Here is a 19884-nt window from a genome sequence, read left to right as displayed (position 1 = left end):
TTGACAAAAAGTCAATGTTGTATTCGACTACATATATGTGTAGCCAAAACTACATATTTGTATTCGACTACAACATGTTGTAGTCGAATACAAATACTAAGTCAGTAGTAAAAGCTGCACATATGTATTCGACTACAAGATGTTGTAGCTGAATACAAATATCAAGTCAGTAGCTAAAACTGCTATTTTGTATTCGACTACAACATGATGTAGCCGAATACAAAACCAAGTCAGTGGCAACATTCAGTCATTTGTATTCGACTATAAGGATTTGTATTCGAATACATGCTTGAAATTTTGAAATAAATTTGAATATTACATAAGTGTATTCGACTACACTTAGGCTGTAGCCGAATACAACTGCGAAGCAATGCCATTTTTCAGTTCAGATTCTATATGGATCATTGCATATGTTCATCAAACCTCTAGGAACAATTGTCATTGATCTGAAGTGATGTCTAAGGAGTATAAATACTTTCTAGTTTCAAATTTAATTTAACAACCTTAACAACAATCTTAGAACAACTTTGAACAACTTTTTTAAATATTTTGTAAATTATTCAAAGTCATACTTTCATATTTCAAGTACATGTTTTACATTGTCATATCATTGAGAAAGGTTCTCTGTTGTACTTGAAATTATATTAGACTGTTATCATTGTACAAGAAAGCATCAATTGTTATATTCTCTTGATTTCAGTCAAAATCATTCAAGTTATTGTGTAAATTGAGGAAAGTGGTGTACTTTTTTCAAGTGTTGTAAACTAGGATAGTGGTGTGCTATCTTAGGAAGATTGTTAGAAGGTTGTAACAGAAGTCTTAGAGTTAGACTTGTACTTATTCTAACAATATTTGAAAATCTCTTGTGGTGTGCAAGAGGACTGGACATACCCTTGGTTGTAAGGGGAACCAAGATAAATTCTTTTTGTTCTTTATTTTTCTGTCATTTATATTTTACTATACTCTAATCATAGTAAAAAAATAATCCACTAAGTCTCTAAAAACCAGAAAATTCTAAACACCTGATTCATCCGCCTTCTTAGGTGCGCCTCTCTACTAACAATTAATAATTGGCAAAGTTGTGTTGACATTGACCTTGTGCATAAAATTTTTCACTATACTCATGAGATGGATAGGTGGAGTAAGCTTACAAACAATAACATTAAAAAGAAAATTTCTCGATGCAATAGGGACTTAGAAAAGGCATGTGACAATCTAGACTGAGGAATGCACATGAATCAATGGCGGAGTTTGACTAAAAAGTTTGGGGTGATCGACATAAAATTATAATATGTATAAACCAAATATGCAAATAATATTATATAGCAAAAATTAAAGTTGCAATAAGCACAAAGTGAAGTATCAAATAATTTAACTACATGACTTAAGAATACTTTAAAGTAATATTTTACGCTCTTTAATTAACTTGAAATCATCAATAATAGACTCAGAACTAATACTTGCAGCAATTTCTCTTTCAATATAAATTGTCATGCTATCTCCCAAAAAGTCAGCTTCCATCTTGTTTCTTAACCTAGACTTAATAATTTTCATTGCTTAAAAAGATCTTTCAGTTGTGGCAGTAGAAATCGGAAGAGATCTTTCAATTGTAGAAGTAAAAACTGGAAGAGTCATGATAAGACGGAGTAGTCTATCAATCAAATAGAAAATTTGCGTCTTTTCATGGATAGTTGATAAGTTCTTCAAATTTAAATTTTGACGAACATCAACCAAGAAATGTCAGACTTAAAATTTCAAATTAATCTTCTCTTTCATACTGAAATCCATAGGGTAATATTTTTCAAATAGAGTGCAAATTTTTTCAATGTTAAAAGTTTAATAATTATCCTTAAGAGTCAAAGCACAACTTAGAGTTAATAAATTCATTGTTTGCTCACTAAATTTGTTATTCAACTCTTATAATTGTTGATCAATGGCAGTAAAAAATATTTCAACTCTAAAATAATGATCTATTGTAACCTTACCTTGTTGAAGACGATAATGTCCAAATTTTGTTGTTGAATGAACATCATTGAGATAAGGAATCTCAATATCATGTTTTTCACAAAAGTCTTCACTTCAGTAAATAATGCATCCCAATCATCTTCTCTCAAGGCTTGAATAAGAGATTTTGTTGTTTCAACCTAATACATGGCATTAACTACATCCCGAGAATGTTGTTGTAAGGTTTGACAAAGTATATCAGTTATTCCTATAATGTATTTACTCAAATGCAAGATAAATATAAAATCAAACGCCTTCAAATAATTATAGGCACTATCAGGATCCCAACGTGTAGAATAACTTGCTATTTCATTTGTAATTTTTTTTTAAATAGTACAAGTTTCCTCATACATATTTATCAAGCTACAAATAGAAGAGAAATGTGATCCCCAACGAGTATCCCCAACTCATTTCAAGGTACCAATTTGATTTGTACCTTGACCAATTACAATCTCATCAATTTCTAGCAAATGTGCAATTTTCTCTAATTGAGCAGCTTGTAACTCATCATGACGCTTAGTAGAAGAACAAACAAAATTAACAACAAAAGTTAGCTTTCTAAATTTTTTTATGAATTGGAACAACTTCTCGTGATGTAGTAACCAAAGCAAGTTGCAATCAATGAGCAAAACGATGGACATAGTATGCATAAGGACAATCTTTCATAAATAGTGCTTGTAAACCGTCCCATTCTCCTCTCATATTACTAGCACCATCATACCCTTGACCATGCATGTTAGAAACATCAAGATTACGACGAGAAAATATATCACATACTTCTTCTTTCAGGGTTAAAGTTTTAGTGTCTTTAACATGTACCACAAAAAAAAAATCGCTCTTGTATTAAACCAACTTTGTCAACAAATCTTAACACAAGAGACATTTGTTCTTTTTTTGATTCATCACGAACTTCATCTACAACAATGCAAAATTTGGAATCACCAATAAAGATTTAATTCAAATTTATAATTGAAGAAAATCTAAAATAAGATTTGATTCAAATTTATAATTGATTAAAATCTAAAATAAGATTTGATTCATATTTATAATTGAAGAAAATCTTTGACCAAGTTGAAAAGAAGATATGGTCCAGATTTGAAGAAGATTTGATCAACATTTGATGAAGATTTGAAGAAGATTTTATTTGAAGAATTAACAAACTCAATCTACACAAAATAGGAACATAATCCAGCTGAAGAATTTACAAACTAAATCTACACAAAATAGGAACATAATCAATCTGAATAAAATACAATTCAGAATTAAACAAGGACTAAATTGAAGCCCAAATTTTCACTATAAATAGACACTCAAGGCTGAAGGAGAAAAGCACCGAAAAACATAAAAGAGTAGAAGAACTCACAAGCTCAAAATTACAAATTCATCTTAGAGTTCAAAGAGAGAGACATTTGTTCAGGCTAGAAATATTCTCTGAGTGTTCTTTTCTTAGAGTGTGAGAGTTATTATTATTATCAACTTTGTTAGAAGCAACTGCTCAAGTTCCAATCTTTTGTATCCAACCTGATAGTGGTTTAGTTCGTTCTTCAATTTGGGGTTGCCAGGTTGTTAGAAGAAGACTTGGGTTTCATGGTCAAGGTGGTTAATTCCTTCTTCAATTTGGGGTTGTCAGATTGTTAGGAGAAGACTTGGCTTGTAAAATCAAGGTGGTTAGTTCCTCAAAAGTTTGGGGTTGTCAGACTGTTTGGGAAGACTAACTTGAAGGGTCATGTGCTTTGTAATTCAAGGTATTTGAATTAGTGGATTAAAGCATTGTGAATGAGGGGATTGGATGTAGCCAAGTTAATGGTGAACCAAGATAAAACTATGTGTCAAATTATTTATGCTTTCGTTGATTGTTGCATCTGAATTCAATTGCTTCTTATCTAAGTAATTCATAAAAACCAACCAATCGTCATCAAATTAGAAAAATGTTATCAATTTTATCCAACATAATTCAACCCCCCTTCTCGTGTTTGCACCTTCAATTCATCTCCTTCCTTTTTGCCTCGTGCCTTTAAATTGTCTCACGTGTCCTAAAGTATTTGTCATACCTTATCTCAGTCTTTATTTTCCTCCACGCCTTCATCATTATGTCTCCTCTTTCTAAAAATGTTTTCATTTTCTTTCTCGAGAAATCTGATTATATATACCTCAAAAGTTTTCTTTTCCCCTTACTTATGTCTTTTCAATATTCTCTTTGTCCATGTGCTTTTCGTTGTGTTCATCCTTTTACGCTCCTTAACCTTCCTCTCCAGAGAAGAGGGAAATCTCACCATCTGAAGTTGCCTCAATGGTGAGTGAAATTCTTCTTGAAAAAACTAGAAGCTCGTATTGCTCTGCAAGAAGTCGACTACAAGGTGGACCTTCTCATCTCTCAAATGGAGAAAGTTGCTAAACTCTTAAGATGTGTCCTTAGATGTCTCTAGAACCTTTGTCTATGATTATTTTTATTGTGTGTCTTCTTTGTAATCGTGATCCTCCTTTTTAATGAAATATTACCCTGGTTTTACTTTTGTTTTTTTATACTTTCGTGTAAAAAAAATTGCTTATGCTAATCATATGTATGTGGCATGACGATTTTTTTATCCTTCTTATAATCCTTGTGTATTTTTTGGCTTACTATTAAATATATAATTTCATTCTTTTCGATAATGACAAAGGGAAGAAAAAGTAGAAGATATAGTAATATAAGTAATTGTATATTATGCGTTTGCATATTTTCATGATATCTCGATGTTATTTTACCCCACGTGTGTCAAAAATAAAATGACTTAATAATGTTTGAAACACTTAAAGAATCATAATTATCAAATTCAGAGGGAAACCTAAAATATTGATTCAGAAGATTTTTTTAGAAGATCAAACAATCATTAAGTCAAACAATTTTTGAGTACTACATTCAAGGGGAGTTTTCTGTCAAAAACCTTACTTTAGTGAAAGAAAATTGTTCATTAATTTTATAGTTATTTTTCATCATCAGAAAATGAGAGATTGTTAGTGCAAAATTGGTTTTATCTACAATCTTTTGGTTGATATTTTGATGATAGGAAAAACAAACAACAAAAACAATTATCCCCTGATTGTATGTGTTTAGTGTGCAAATTAAGTTAGAAGACAAAGAGTTATATCAATGACTATTTATTTTAAGGTAACATAAGATACAATTAAATTAGAAAAAATAATATAAGTGTCTTAAACACAGAATATTATCACTTAATAAACATGTAAATATGCCTACTAATGGAGCAAGTCGTAATATAGTAAAAAAAAATATTGCATTAAGTATTTCAAAGACAAACATGACAAAGTATATGTTCTAATATAAGATAATCCTCTGATGTTTGGACGAATATAAAAGAAAACAAGACTTTTCTTCTACTCTACATTCTAAGTCTGGTGACACGCGTCTCTTATGTTGCAAGATTCAGTTGACTCTCAAAAAGCAAGCAAGCTTCATTTGACACTAGTGATGAGAGTGACATGTCTCAGTTTTCTCTTATGAATGTAGGATGCCAAAAAGGTTACAAAGGTTTTAAGGATGACAACTTGGAGAGGCTAGAGAAAAATATAGAAAGTTGACGAAGATACTAAGGATAACAGCCTGGAAAGGCTAGAGAAAAATACTCAAAGCCTAAAGAGGCATAGTAAATAATACTTGTATGTTATTTATCGAAATAGTGGATTAATTCATCAACTATATTGAGGCAAAATCTCTCTGCAAGTGTTAACAATGAAAAGAGAAAGAAGAGAGACAACCACTCTAGAGTTTCATAACATAGAATGAACCAAACTTGAGTTAATAGGGTTACAATGAGTATATATATAAAAGAGTAGAAATGTCTAAAATACCCTTACTACTAATATATAATAACATTATCTAACACCTCATCTCAAACTCACGATGCATTAACATGGAGCATCGAGAGTTTTTCAACTAAAAAACGGAAACGTTTAATGGAATGCATCTTTGTGAATAAATCAGCAATTTGTAAAGAAGAAGAGACAAACTGTAGAGTAATGGTTCTATGCTGAAGATGATGGACTGAGTTCATGAGCAATTTGAAGGACTGAGTTGTGAGCAATTTGAATAGCACTCTTGTTATCGCAGTGCATCGGAGTTGGTTCAGAAAAAGAGATACCCATATCAGACAAAAGCCAACGCAACCAAATTATTTCAGCGGTAGTGGATGCATATCACGATACTTAGCTTCTGTAGAGGAGCAAGAGACAATGTCTTGTTTCTTACTATTTCAAGAAATAAGAGAGTCTCCAAGAAAGATACACAACCATGTGGTGGACTTACGATATGTGGTGTCACCAGCCCAATCAGCATCAGAATAAGCTCGTAACTCTAATGAGGATGATGATGGAAAGAGAAGGCTTTGAAATTGAGTTCCTCGAAGATAACGAAGAATCTGAATAACTGTTGCCCAATGTACTGTAGTGGGAGAGACAACAAACTGACTAACAACATGAACAACATAAGCAATGTCAGGTCTGGTAATCGTAAGATACATTAAGCTGCCAACCAAAGTACGATACAAAGTGGAATCTGGTAAAGGAACACCATCTGAGGGAGCATATTTCACATTCAACTCAAGAGAAGTATCTGCTGCTCTAGTATCAAAAAGACGAGCCTGGTCAAGAATGTTGGCAATCTACTTGGATTAAGAAAAAAAAGATAGCCTCTAGGAGAGTAGGCAACTTCAATCCCCAAGAAATAGCGAAGAGTTCCCAAGTCCTTTATCTCAAATTGTTTGGCTAACTGCAATTTCAACTCATTGATTCCACTAACATCACCACCTGTAATAATCATATCATCAACATATAGAGAAAGTATAATGCAACCACAAGTGGTGGACCTTATAAACAATGTAGAATCATGTTCACTAGAGCGAAAACCAAGAGAAGTGATGACAATAGAGAATTTCTCAAACCAAGCTCGAGGAGCCTGTTTAAGACCATATAGACCTTTTTTTAACATACATACTTCCCCTTGATTATGAGAAACTCCTTGTGGAGGGACCATATAGACTTTTTCATGAAGCTCACCATTTAAAAAAACATTTTTGATATTCATTTGGGAAATATGTCATTGACGAATAGATGCAACTGCAATAAGAGTACGAATAGTGGTCATCTTGGCTACAAGAGCATAAGTTTCTTCATAATTCATACCATATTGTTGAGAGAAACCCTTAGCAACAAGACGTGCTTTGTAGCGCTCAACTGACCCATCAGACTTAGTTTTGATCTTGTATACCCAACGAGACCCAATAGCACGTTTTCCAGGAGGAAGAGGTACTAATTCCCAAGTGTTGGTTTTGTGCAATGCAGATAGTTCTTCTGCCATAGCCTGCTGCCAAAGAGGATCAAGAACAACCTCTTTATAGGAAGAGGGCTCAGACAAACTGTGAATAGAGGTTAAGAAAGAAGCAAACGAAGCTGAGTAAGTTGAATAGACAAAATCAGGTAACTGAGTAGACTTACGTTGACGAGAAGGGTAACGAGGGAGTATTAGTATTTGTCCTGCAATTCTCAACATTACAATCACTAGAAGCATAATCATTAGAACCAAACGGATCAATATGGGTTAGTTCAGAACTCTTAGTAATCTGAGAATTAGAGGAAATAATGTAAAAAGGGATGTGCTCAAGAAAAACAACATTATGAGATACATAAAGTTTTCTTGCATAAGGATCATAACAATGATAACCCTTTTGACCATCCTCATAACCAAGAAAAACACACATGGTTGAACGAGAAGACAACTTACTACGCTCTACTTGAGGGCGAAGAACAAAACAAGTAGAACCAAAAACTTTCAAAGAATAATAATCACGGGTAGAAGCATACAATTTTTCAAAGGGAGACAAACCTGATATGATAGAGGATGAAATTCTATTAACAACATGAACAACAGTAAGAACTGTTTCTCCCCAAAACTCACTAGGAACTGAAGCGGACAACAAAAGGGAACGAGCAGTCTCTATAATATGACGGTGTTTCCTTTCAGCAACTCCATTTTGCTGAGGAGTATCAGTACAAGATGTTTGGTGGAGGGTGCCATTATAAGCAAGTAATTCAGAAAATTTATTAGAGGTATATTCACCACCTAAATCACAACGAAAGCACTTTATAACAGAATTATGTTGAGTTTTGATCATTGCACGAAACATATGATAAATGTCAAAAAATTCAGACCGATTTTTCATAAGATAAACCCAACAATAATGAGTGTAATCATCAATAAACGAAACATAATATCTAGATCCACCTTTGGTGAGAACCGGTGGTGGACCCCAAACATCAGAGTGAACTAAGTCAAAGGGCGCATATGAAACGGAAACACTTTTACTAAACGGTAAAATTGGAAGTTTAACAAGTTTACAACCACAACAATCTGAGATATCACAGGTTTGTAACTTTCCTAAGGCTCCAGTAGAAGCCAAATATTTTAATCTAGAAGCAGAAACATGTCCAAGGCGAGAATGTCGTAAATAAAAACTCGAAGATAAGGAATTCAAGCGAAAACTAGATAATAAGTCAGCAGTAGTTGTTGAGGTTGCAGTATCTGGGAGTCGCAGGTCATCCAAAACATAAAGTCCCCCCTGTCTATGACCTGTCGCAATCAGCCTCCCGAAATGTGGATCCTGCACACAACAAAAAGTGGAAGAAAACATAACCGAATAACCGAGATCATATATTTGACTAACAGAAGCAAGACTCAAAGTAAGATTATGAATATAATAAACATCAGAAAGAGACATGTTAGGTGTGGAGACAGAACCAACGCCTGTTAGTGGCATAGAAGTGCCATCAGCAGTCATAACCGACACAGACGAGACATGTTTCACAAACACAAAAGATTTATCATCGTATGTCATATGATGAGATGCTCCCGAATCAAGAATGCATATGGAAGGAGATAAACCTGACATACCAGAGGAGTTCAAACCTTTAAAAGAGGTGGCAGACATTGCATGTGATTGAGTGACAAGAAGTTTTTGAAGTTGTTCAGCAATATCAGATATTTGGGAAGCAGTCTCAAATGAGTATACAGAACCAGAACTAGAGCCAATGGTAGGAGGAGCAGAAGCAACAACATTGGACGATGGACCCCTAAAATTCTTCTTATGTGCTCTCCCTAATTTCGGACAATGTGCTTGAAGAGAATCATTCTTAGCACCAGCCATAACAAATAATGACAGGAAAATACGACAAACACAATCACTGAGACAAAATAAATTAGGGATAGTCTGGTGCTATGCGAGCACGATTTCTCCCCCTCCAGACGTCGTTTCACCGATCCGACCATTGAAGACGAAGACCTGAATGTTGCGAACCTGCTGTCCAAAAATGAGTCCGATCAAACGGTTAACGAATGCGCAATCGATATTTTCGTGAGACTGATTTAACAAAATCGGGAATAGGGTTACTCTTCTCTTTTCTCTTTTGGTGGTTGTCTTTCCTATCAAAATAGTCTCTCTCTTCTTTATAGTAGATCCCAAAATCAACCAAAGCTCTTTGATACCATGTTAACAATGAAATGAGAAAGAAGAGAGACAACTACTCTAGGGTTTCATAACATAGAATGAATCAAACTTGAGTTAATATGGTTACAATTAGTATACATATAAAAGAATAGAAATGTCTAAAATACCCTTACTACTAATATATAATATCATTATCTAACAAGGAGGACTAGATGTAACAATAATTTGTTATGAACTAGTATAAAATTTTTGTGTCTCCTTCATCCTCTTCTCTTTCTCATATCTTAGCTCTTTATGATTCAACCTTACTATATCTAAACATCTTTTAAATGTAAGTTGAATGTTTTGGTAAATAAAGGTTTTTGTTAGGAAATTGAAGTAGCTTTAAAAAACAGCAATTACAATTCAAAGCCCTATTTCTTGTGTTTTCCGGCACCTTCACACACAACAACATTTATTATGTGAGTTCCTTGTTTCAACTCGGTTACTTGACATACTTGAATTTGAACTGTAGATTCATGGGGTAAGTATACTTTAAAAAATGCATATCATTATTGTATTTCCAATTTGATTGATACAAGTCATCTACATGTGGGTAGGGACTAAAGTTTCTTATAGAAAATAAAGGCCCCTCCTAAAATAAAGAATTTATTATGGCGACTTGGAATGAATTGCCCCCTAATCGCAATAGATTGTGAGTCCATGGGTTAGATTGTCCCAAAATTTGTCTACATTGCAGTGTATTGGTAGAGGATAACATGCATATTTCTTTCCAACGTCCATTCAGTATAAGCTATGCTGGATGAGTTAGGAACGCATCAGCTTATATGACAACTTGTGTCATGCTAGTCTACTGCACATGATGCTTTATTTGGACTACTACGTGAATGCGTAGTTGGTGCAAGTGTCACGACAACACTCAATTTATGGACTTTGTGGAATGTGAAAAATAAGAAATTGTGGGAACATGTTACTGAAAGTCCACGAAACTATGTCATGAATGGGAAAATGGTGTTGGACAATCGGAGGAGAGCGCAAATAACGCATGGGCAGCAACACAACAACATTTTAGCCGCAACAACATTCGATGGAAAAAGATTGAGAGTGAATCGTCTAAAGTGTAATATTGAAGCTGCTTTCTCTTTTCAGCACAAAATATTAAACGCATTAATAAAATAAATTTTAATTTAAATATTAAATATTGTGAAGTCAACGGTAATTATCCGCTTACCATATATCACTTCATTCAAAATTAGTCATGTCACTTTTTTCTATTCACAAAGGACTTCTTTAAAACTTGTTAGAATTTATAAGGGTATATATCAAACAAAAAAAAATTACAGATACTAAAATCAAAACTAATCATATTTGCAAAAACTAAAAACATATTTAAACCTTAATTATTTTATTGAAATAGTTTGTTATAAAAAATTCAAACCAAATCCCTTAAATGACCCCTTCTATAGCTTTTTATTTTTAGTTTTAGTTTATTTTATTGATTTAATATTTTATTTATTGAGTTATTATATTAATTCTTCTAATTTTCACAAAAAATTATTAATCATAATTATAGTGTTACATTTGAATTTAAATTCATAAATTTTTTAATTCTTAAAAAAATTAATTAAGTCCCCTTTTACTATCAATTTAATGAAACAAAACACTTCTTAAACTATATTATTGTCCTAATTAATTTTATCATTGACTCATTAATTAGGGATACTAAAGTAATTCTCATGTTTAACCACTAAAAAAGTGTATTTATCTACTAACTGTAATAATCAAATGACTTCCTTTTAAAGTGAAATTTTAAATAACTCTGTTCAAAAGAAAAAAAACTTTTCTCCAAAATTGAGAGCAAAAGATTTGTATAGACAAACAATAAATCACATAAAAGTATTTTCATTTTCATTAAAGAACGAATAATAATTAGTTATTTAATATTATATTTATTTTTGTTGATTATATTTTGGGTTTTTAAATCTCTGTGCATATTTTTCATCATTACATGTTGTTGTTGTATTGTATCTGTTTTTGGTCTATTAGCATAGACTTTTAGTCTATTAGCATGAACTTTTGACTGGCGTTGAAATCAATTTTTCTAATAGTGATTACTAATGATAGTGATTTATTCAAAAATTCCGATTTGGTGGTGATTGGTTCTCTATCATTCTTCTCAATGTTTTTGTTTTTATTCTAGATTTTTTTTTGAAGTGTCGGTGATACTCACTACTCATATTCCATTGTTTACATCTTTGATGTGTATTTTTTATTTTCCTTTAATTGTTTATCTATTTACTCATCTACTCTTTGGATGCAACTTTTCTTTTTTACTTTTGTATCCACCACCTATTTGATGCTTAATTTTGCAAACATTTTTTTTAACGTTTTTGCTATCATAACTATTGATTTATAATAGAAAACTATCATTTCTAATTTATGTATTTTTTACTTCTTTCTAACACAATGTCATATATATATATATTTATCTTTATTGCTTCTGTAGTCTCCCTTTTCTTTCTCAAGATTTGGATTATAAAGTATTTTATCAAGTTCATTGTTAATGTATTTTTGTTTTAAATTATTATGCAAAAAAAATAAAATAGTTGAAGAGGAAGGAGTTGCTATGTGATTACTCCAACATGAAACAAATTGAAGATTGTGAATCAAGCTCCACGGTTGCTCTATTGTTGGATACTACTCCAACATTTTATGTGATCTTTCTCTCTCTAATCACCTTTGTGTTCATTTTCTTTTAAAGGGGGAAAATAGGTATTTACATAGAGATATTTGTGATGCACAAGTATGATTTATTGTTATATCTTTCCCTTTTCATAATATTGTCAAAGTGAAAAGTGGATAATTACCATAATATTATGTGTAGTTGTAATTATATTTTGGGGACATATCAAACTAAGCATATTGTATAACTATTTGTATCTATTAATTAGAAATGTTGATTACATATTTTTTTAGTGAAATTCTGAAAACTTGGTCGTGGGAAATAATTATTTTTATTTATATTTGGTGTAAGTCATAGTAGATGCAAGTGCAGTAAATTGTGTATGAGGATTTGGTAAAACGAAGATAGGAGTCATAGAAGTGGAGGAAGTGTGCAAGCATTGCTCAAATATACGCAAGTGCAGTGGTCTAAAGACTAGACAAAGCGACGAAGCTTCTTTAGGACATAGGATGCCATGACCATCCAAAATTTTCAATAATTTAAAAAAAAAATACCACTACAAGAAATCCTCTAATTTGTGGCCAACTTTACAAATATTTTGTGACCGAAAAAAACCCTCACAAATTAGTGACCGAAAAAGCCCTCACAAATACAAAAATTGAAATTGGTCTTTATTTGTGGCTGAAAAAGCTCTCACAAAATCTTAAAAATGTAGGTGGATTTTGTGGCTGTCTAAGCCCTCACAAAATCACAACGTTGTGATTTTGTGAGGGCTTAGGCAGCCACAAAATCCACCTAAATTTTTAAGATTTTTGTGAGGGCATTTTCAACCACAAAATCAACCCTTTGTAAGGGTGAAGGCCGCCACAAAATCCCAAAGTGACGTTATTTTTTGTGGCTGCAAAGGCCGCCACAAAAGCCTGAGCCGTTACCTTTTGTGGCTGCAAAGGCCGCCACAAAATCCCAAAGTGACGTTGCCATTTGTGGCTGCCCAGGCCGCCACAAACGCTTATAGTCGTTACCTTTTGTGGCTGCAAAGGCCGCCACAAACTCCAAAAGGACTGTTGCCATTTGTGGCCGCCCAGGCCGCCACAAACGCATGCCTTTCGGACTGTTTTGGCCGCCACAAAAGCCATATATCCGTTGCTCATTGTGGCTGCTTTGGCCGCCACAAATGATCAACCAAATTCTATAAATATCACTCCACTCCTTCATCATTTTTCACTTCTACCTTCTTTCTAAATTTTCTCTCCACCTCTCTCTACAAAAATTATTCCTCTAAGTTTACTTGAATTTTGGTAAGTTTATATTATATTATATATTTAGTTTTTTATTTTTATTTTTGATTTGAAGTTATTTATGTAATTAATATTATTGAATTTTTATTTTGACAGTGCTGATATTGTGTTAATTACTTCGAAGAGTTCTAAGCTTTGTGAAATCTTCAAGTCGACACTACCCAACATCAAGTTAGTATTTTATATATTTTAAATTTAGATTAGTAAAGATACATGTGATATTATAAATATATTTATATTATTTTTAAAATATAGATTAGTAAAATATGTGTTATTATAGATTTATTTATAAAAAAATAGAAATTATGTTGTTTACATAATATATGATAAATAAAAGTTTGAAACACATGTAAAACTTATTCATTTTAATATAACTATTTTTTTTAAAAACATTATTAAAATTGATGATATTAATACTTTTTGTTAGTTATTAAAAAGAGTTGTAGTTGAGTTAGTACAAAAAATTTATATAGTTTAATAGTCTATATTTTTGTTTATATATAAGGAGTTAATTATTTTATGAAAAGTTTCATTAAACATTATTTAAAATTTTATTTCGGTTTATATAATTATAGTCTTGATAATAATTTATTATATTGTTTGCAAATGCTCCCCTAATTGACATATAAAGTATGTCAAAATTTATATATAATGCTTTTGAAAAATAAAACAATTAATATATAAAACATCGATATATATATATATATATATATATATATATATATATATATATATGGATATAGACCGTAATTGGATGTACGATAGGAATTTTCCTGGAAGGGAGGGTCTTAAACAAAGTTTTACTAACAAGGTTGAAGACTTTCTCAATTTTGCGAAAGTGCAGAAAATTATCGAAGATGAAGGGGGAATGAGATGTCCATGTTGTTTATGTCGATGTAGATGGTTTAAAAGTGAAAATGAAATAAGAGTACATTTAAGATGCAACACCTGTTAGAGATGGTTTGCCGCAAAGTTATTACGATGTTAAACGGTTAGTGTCAAAGTTAGGATTAGGTGTCAAGAGGATTGATTGTTGTGTTAAAGGTTGCATGTTGTATTATGACAATGAATTTGGTATGAATGATGCTAACTTAGTTGAATGCAAGTTTTGTCAACAACCAAGGTATCACCAAAGGAATAACTCTAGGGTAAGTAGGGGAAAATCAATTCCAAGGAAAGCAATGCTTTACCTACCTATTGTATCAAGATTGCAGAGAATGTTTGCATCAATACAAACTGCAGGAAAAATGACGTGGCATTATGAGAATAGAAGAATTCAGGTGACTTGCAACATCCGTCTAATGGCCAGGCATGGAAACACTTTGATCCAATCCATCCTGATTTTGCGTCAGATCCACGCAATGTAAGACTTGGATTATCCTCAGATGGATTTACGCCTTACATACAACCATCGTCTACTCCTTATTCTTGTTGGTTGGTTATTGTTACTCCTTACAATCTTCCTCCTGATATGTGTATGTCTAAACCTTATATGTTCTTAGCTGTTGTGATACCAGGTCCTTCTAATCCTACAACTAGTATTGATATTTTTTACAACCTTTGATTGACGATTTGAAGAGGTTGTGGAGTGTAGTCTTGACATATGATATTGCTCGGAGAGAAAATTTTATGATGAGAGTTGCATTGATGTGGACCATTAATGATTTCCCCGCTTATGGGATGTTGTCAGGATGGGGCACCCATGGTAAATTAGTTTGTCCTATTTGTATGGAAGATACAAAAGCATTTACTTTAAAATTTGGCCGGAAGGCATCGTGGTTTGACTTGCATCGTAGATTTTTACCTGTTGATCATGCATTTAGAAGGAACAAAGCTGCATTTATGAAGGGCTATGCAGAAAGTCTAGGAGCCCCGCTTAAATTGACATCAGAACAAGTTTGGAATAAAGTAAAAGATATGCCAAAGATACATGTTGTTAATGGTGTGGCTTGTAAACCACAAGGTTACAGACAATGGCATAATTGGACAAAAAGATGTATTTTTTGGGATCTACCCTATTGGAAAGATAATCTTTTATATATATATATATATATATATATATACATATACTTGATTTTCAATATACTTCAACTTATATATATATGGAGCTTATTGTACATCTCTTTTTATATTATAGGTTCATGGGTTATTCAAAATGGTCGATGAAAAATAAAGCTAGAGTTGAGGGCTCAATTTGTTCATCTTACCTACACCGTGAATCAGCATCTTGCAAGTGAAGCTAGGCTTGGTGGACCAGTTCAGTATAGATGGATGTATCCATTTGAAAGGTGATATATATATACATATACTTGATTTTCAATATACTTCAACTTATATATACATGGAGCTTATTGTACATCTCTTTGTATATTATAGGTTCATGGGTTATTCAAAACGGTCGGTGAAAAACAAAGCTAGAGTTGAGGGCTCAATTTGTTCATCTTACCTTCACCGTGAAACAACACACTTTTGTTCTCATTATTTCAACAACGAAACGTTGTCACCAGTTAACGGAAGAAACGCTAATAATAGTGTTATACGTCATCCACATGCTTTATCAGTTTTTTGCTTGGTTAGTCATCATGCTGGTAGGGATTTTTCGATTTTCTAGCCAAGTGACAAAGTATTTAATGCGGCACATGTTCACGTTTTGATTAACTGCACTGAAGTTAAACCATACATTGAGTACGTTTTAAATTTCTCTTCTTTTTGATTATATTTATATGATTAAATTGATATTCACCATATATATGGTCATCGATCAGAGCATTTTTAACTACTGGACAATCATCTGTTGATATACATTCAAATTTCCCATTATGGTTTCAACAACAAGTGCATCTCGAAGAACAAACTCCTATCAACATCCACTTAAGGCACTTATCTATGGGCCCGAGTAGAAGTTTCAAAGAATGGCACACCTATTACGTCAATGGATACAAATTTCACACCGAATCTTGGACCGAAGGAAAAGAAACAATTAATAGTGGAGTTTGTATGATTATGTGAAAAAAGTGGTGTTGTTTTACTGTAAGTGGTTTGATCCATCTAGCAGAGGAACTAAGATCAATTTGATATCCAATACTGTAGACATTCGTATGAGCAAAAAATATCCACGGTTTGATCCATTTTCCCTGGCCCATAATGTAAGACAAGTGTATTATGTTCGTTATCCATCAACTGTCAGAAGCAAACAAGGTTGGTGTACTGCAAACAAGGTTGCCCTGGCCCATACTACTGTTTTTATTGTATTTATATGAGATATTTTATTTGTCACAATAATCTTTAAAAAAATACTACAACTCTTACTTTTTTCATAAGAGATAACTTTGTGAACAACAACTAATGTATTTGATACATTGTATGGAAAAAGTTAGGGTCAGACTTTAATCATGTGCAAACGAGAGTGATTTCAAATTTTATATTTGTACTTTATGTACCCACATTCTAAAATTACTCGTCTAAAATTACTCATATATGTACCCATATTCTAAAATTACTTGTCTAAGTATATTTGACATTTCTCTTTATCTTCTGTATATTAGTGGGGATAAGTATATGATGGTGTTCTTAAAATCAAGTAGAATTGTGATATGACGTATAATTTGGAGGAAACTTTTATAGATGAATTTGATTGAATGTATGAGTAGTTAAATTTTATATATAAAAAAAAATATTTATGTTAAAAAAAATTGAAAAATGAATAATTAGTAATTGTGTCAAAGTTGTGAAAATCAAATTACATAAGTCTATAGTATAATTATGGTTTAACATATGCTAATCGGTGATGAATTTTGACTAGACATGAGATGACATTGTTAATAAATATGCTAATTAATATAGATATTGTAGTGTACGTTGTTGTAATTTTTGGATCTATAACCGGTCTACTTTACGAGTAGAATTATTTTATGAGTTGAATTATTTGAGTTTAATATGTGAAAATGACATGCTACATGTGCATCTTTTTTTCTTACACGAATTAACCTAATTAAATGGCATACACCATGTATATTGTATTATATAGATTAATATGTGTAGATTCTTATTACATAATGTAAATTGGTATGTGTATATGGATTAAAATTTATTTTACCAATTTTTTTAAGTATTAAAATTGTATTTTTTCATTAGGCTCAATTTTTAAAATTAGAACAAAGTCTCCAAAATCTTTAAGATGAACTAAATACACAGATTTTTGTAGACCAACTTATAATTCAGATGTCTATGACTAAAAAACCAGAGGGAATAATATATAAAGAAAATTATAAAAACAACTACTATAATTATAAAATAAAATTTCCAACCTAAATTCCAACTAAATTTTAATTATTAAAAATATAAAACAAAATATGATCTACTACATCTCTCTAATATATTTTTGTAAATTTACAACTTAAAATTCTTATATGCAATACAATATTATACTTTTTATTTATATATTAAAATTTTAAAAGTTTAGTCACCTCAATGTTTTCGTTCAAAATCTGCCACTGGACTAGGCAAACACAATGAAAGATGTTGAATTGATAATGATTTCTGCTATTGCCTTTGGATGTGTTTTATACTATAAATCATGAAATTTTACCAAATCTTAGGACATATCCATTTGATGTTTGCTCCATTTATTATCTATTATATATATTTAAAACAGACTACATATCAACTCTCATGTCACTTCATAATATTTCTTCCACATGTGCAAACATATCCCACCCCAACAAAAAAACTTATGTGTACGCCTTAGAGAGTTCTCTTGTGTTTTTATGTTTCACCTCATTTTTTCTAATTAGTTTCTAAATAGTTTTTTCCTCTTTTAATCCCTCTAATCCCTAATTTTTTTAATGACTTCCTCCAACAATTTCTTCTTCCCTCTTGTGTACGTCTCAGTCATTTGCCATCCTCCGAAATTGCCGACTCTACTCCAAAGGTACACTGAAAGAGGTATAGGTTGGTTCGTTGCAACAACAAAAATTCTTCTCTTTGTCTATTTCTAATTTTGGTGCCATGTTCACCTCATTTTTTTCTACTTAGTTTCTAAATAATTTTTTCCTCTTTTAATTCCTCTAATCCCTAATTTTTTTAATGACTTTCCAGTCATTCGCCATCCTCGCAAAATCATCTTCTTCTTCGAAATTGCCGACTCTACTCCAAAGATACACTGAAAGAGGTATAGGTTGGCCAAAGATACACTGAAAGAGGTATAGCTTGGTTCGTTGCAACAAAAAAATTCTTCTCTTTGTCTATTTCTAATTTTGGTGCCATGTTCACCTTATTTTTTTCTACTTAGTTTCTAAATATTTTTTTCCTCTTCTAATTCCTCTAATCCCTAATTTTTTTAATGACTTCCCAGTCATTCGTCATCCTCACAAAATCATCTTATTCTTCGAAATTGCTGACTCTACTCCAAAGATACACTGAAAGAGGTATAGGTTGATTCGTTGCAACAAAAAAAATTATTCTCTTTGTCTTTTTCTAATTTTGCTGTCATAAATTCAATTATATTCTATACAATCTTTGAAATCAATTTGGCTCATAGTGACTTAATGTTATGTATAGTTTCTTACATGAAATTCTATCACTGCGACTATCCAGGAAATCCAAGTTGGGATGGGACTAGCCGACAAATTTCGCTACCCATCATACCCAGAGCAAAATGGTACATGAAAAATTCAAGGAATTAGTGTTTTTCAATGTTATGACAAGGTATATACATCAATATTTTTCCATCTCTCTTCTAAACTCTTTTTCCTTCTTTAGTTGTTTTTAAGTGTCACTTTGCTTTGTGTGTCTCATATTCTTAGTTTTACTTCAATGTAGTATATGTTGAGTAGCTTACAAATTGCAGTTGAAAAAGTTTGACTCAAATAATTTTAAGCATGTGTAAAAGATGTCTGACATTGAATTGAATTGAGTAAATTAGATCATTTTAAATTTCAGAACACAAATCTGAATGTATTGTAGAAATTTTTCAAATGTTAAATCGATCTTTGTGGTAATTGTGATTTTTTTTTATTTTAAATCGGATTTATTAGAACTTTAATTTACAAACATTCAAACTATTATTAATATTGACAAATGAATCATAATCATTAACATTTTGGTTACAAACTATTAACTGTCAAACAATTATAAGTATACAAATAATTACAAATAAATTACTATAATTTCATCTATTATATATATTTAAATATTTTTTATTTGACTTTTTACTTTGAATATTGGTAAATATATATAATATATAAATATTTAGAAATGATGGACAAAGTCATGTCTCTTTTAATTTTAGTCAGTTTTATTTTACTGAAACTAATTAAATTTAATTTGTTGTTTTATAATGTTAATTGACATGAAATTAAAGTAATTTATTTGCAATTATTTGTATTTGATGTATACTTATAAT

This window comes from Cicer arietinum, chromosome 6 (assembly GCF_000331145.2).
Source record: "Cicer arietinum cultivar CDC Frontier isolate Library 1 chromosome 6, Cicar.CDCFrontier_v2.0, whole genome shotgun sequence".
NCBI classification, from domain to species: domain Eukaryota; kingdom Viridiplantae; phylum Streptophyta; class Magnoliopsida; order Fabales; family Fabaceae; genus Cicer; species Cicer arietinum.
This window is presented reverse-complemented; position numbering follows the sequence as displayed.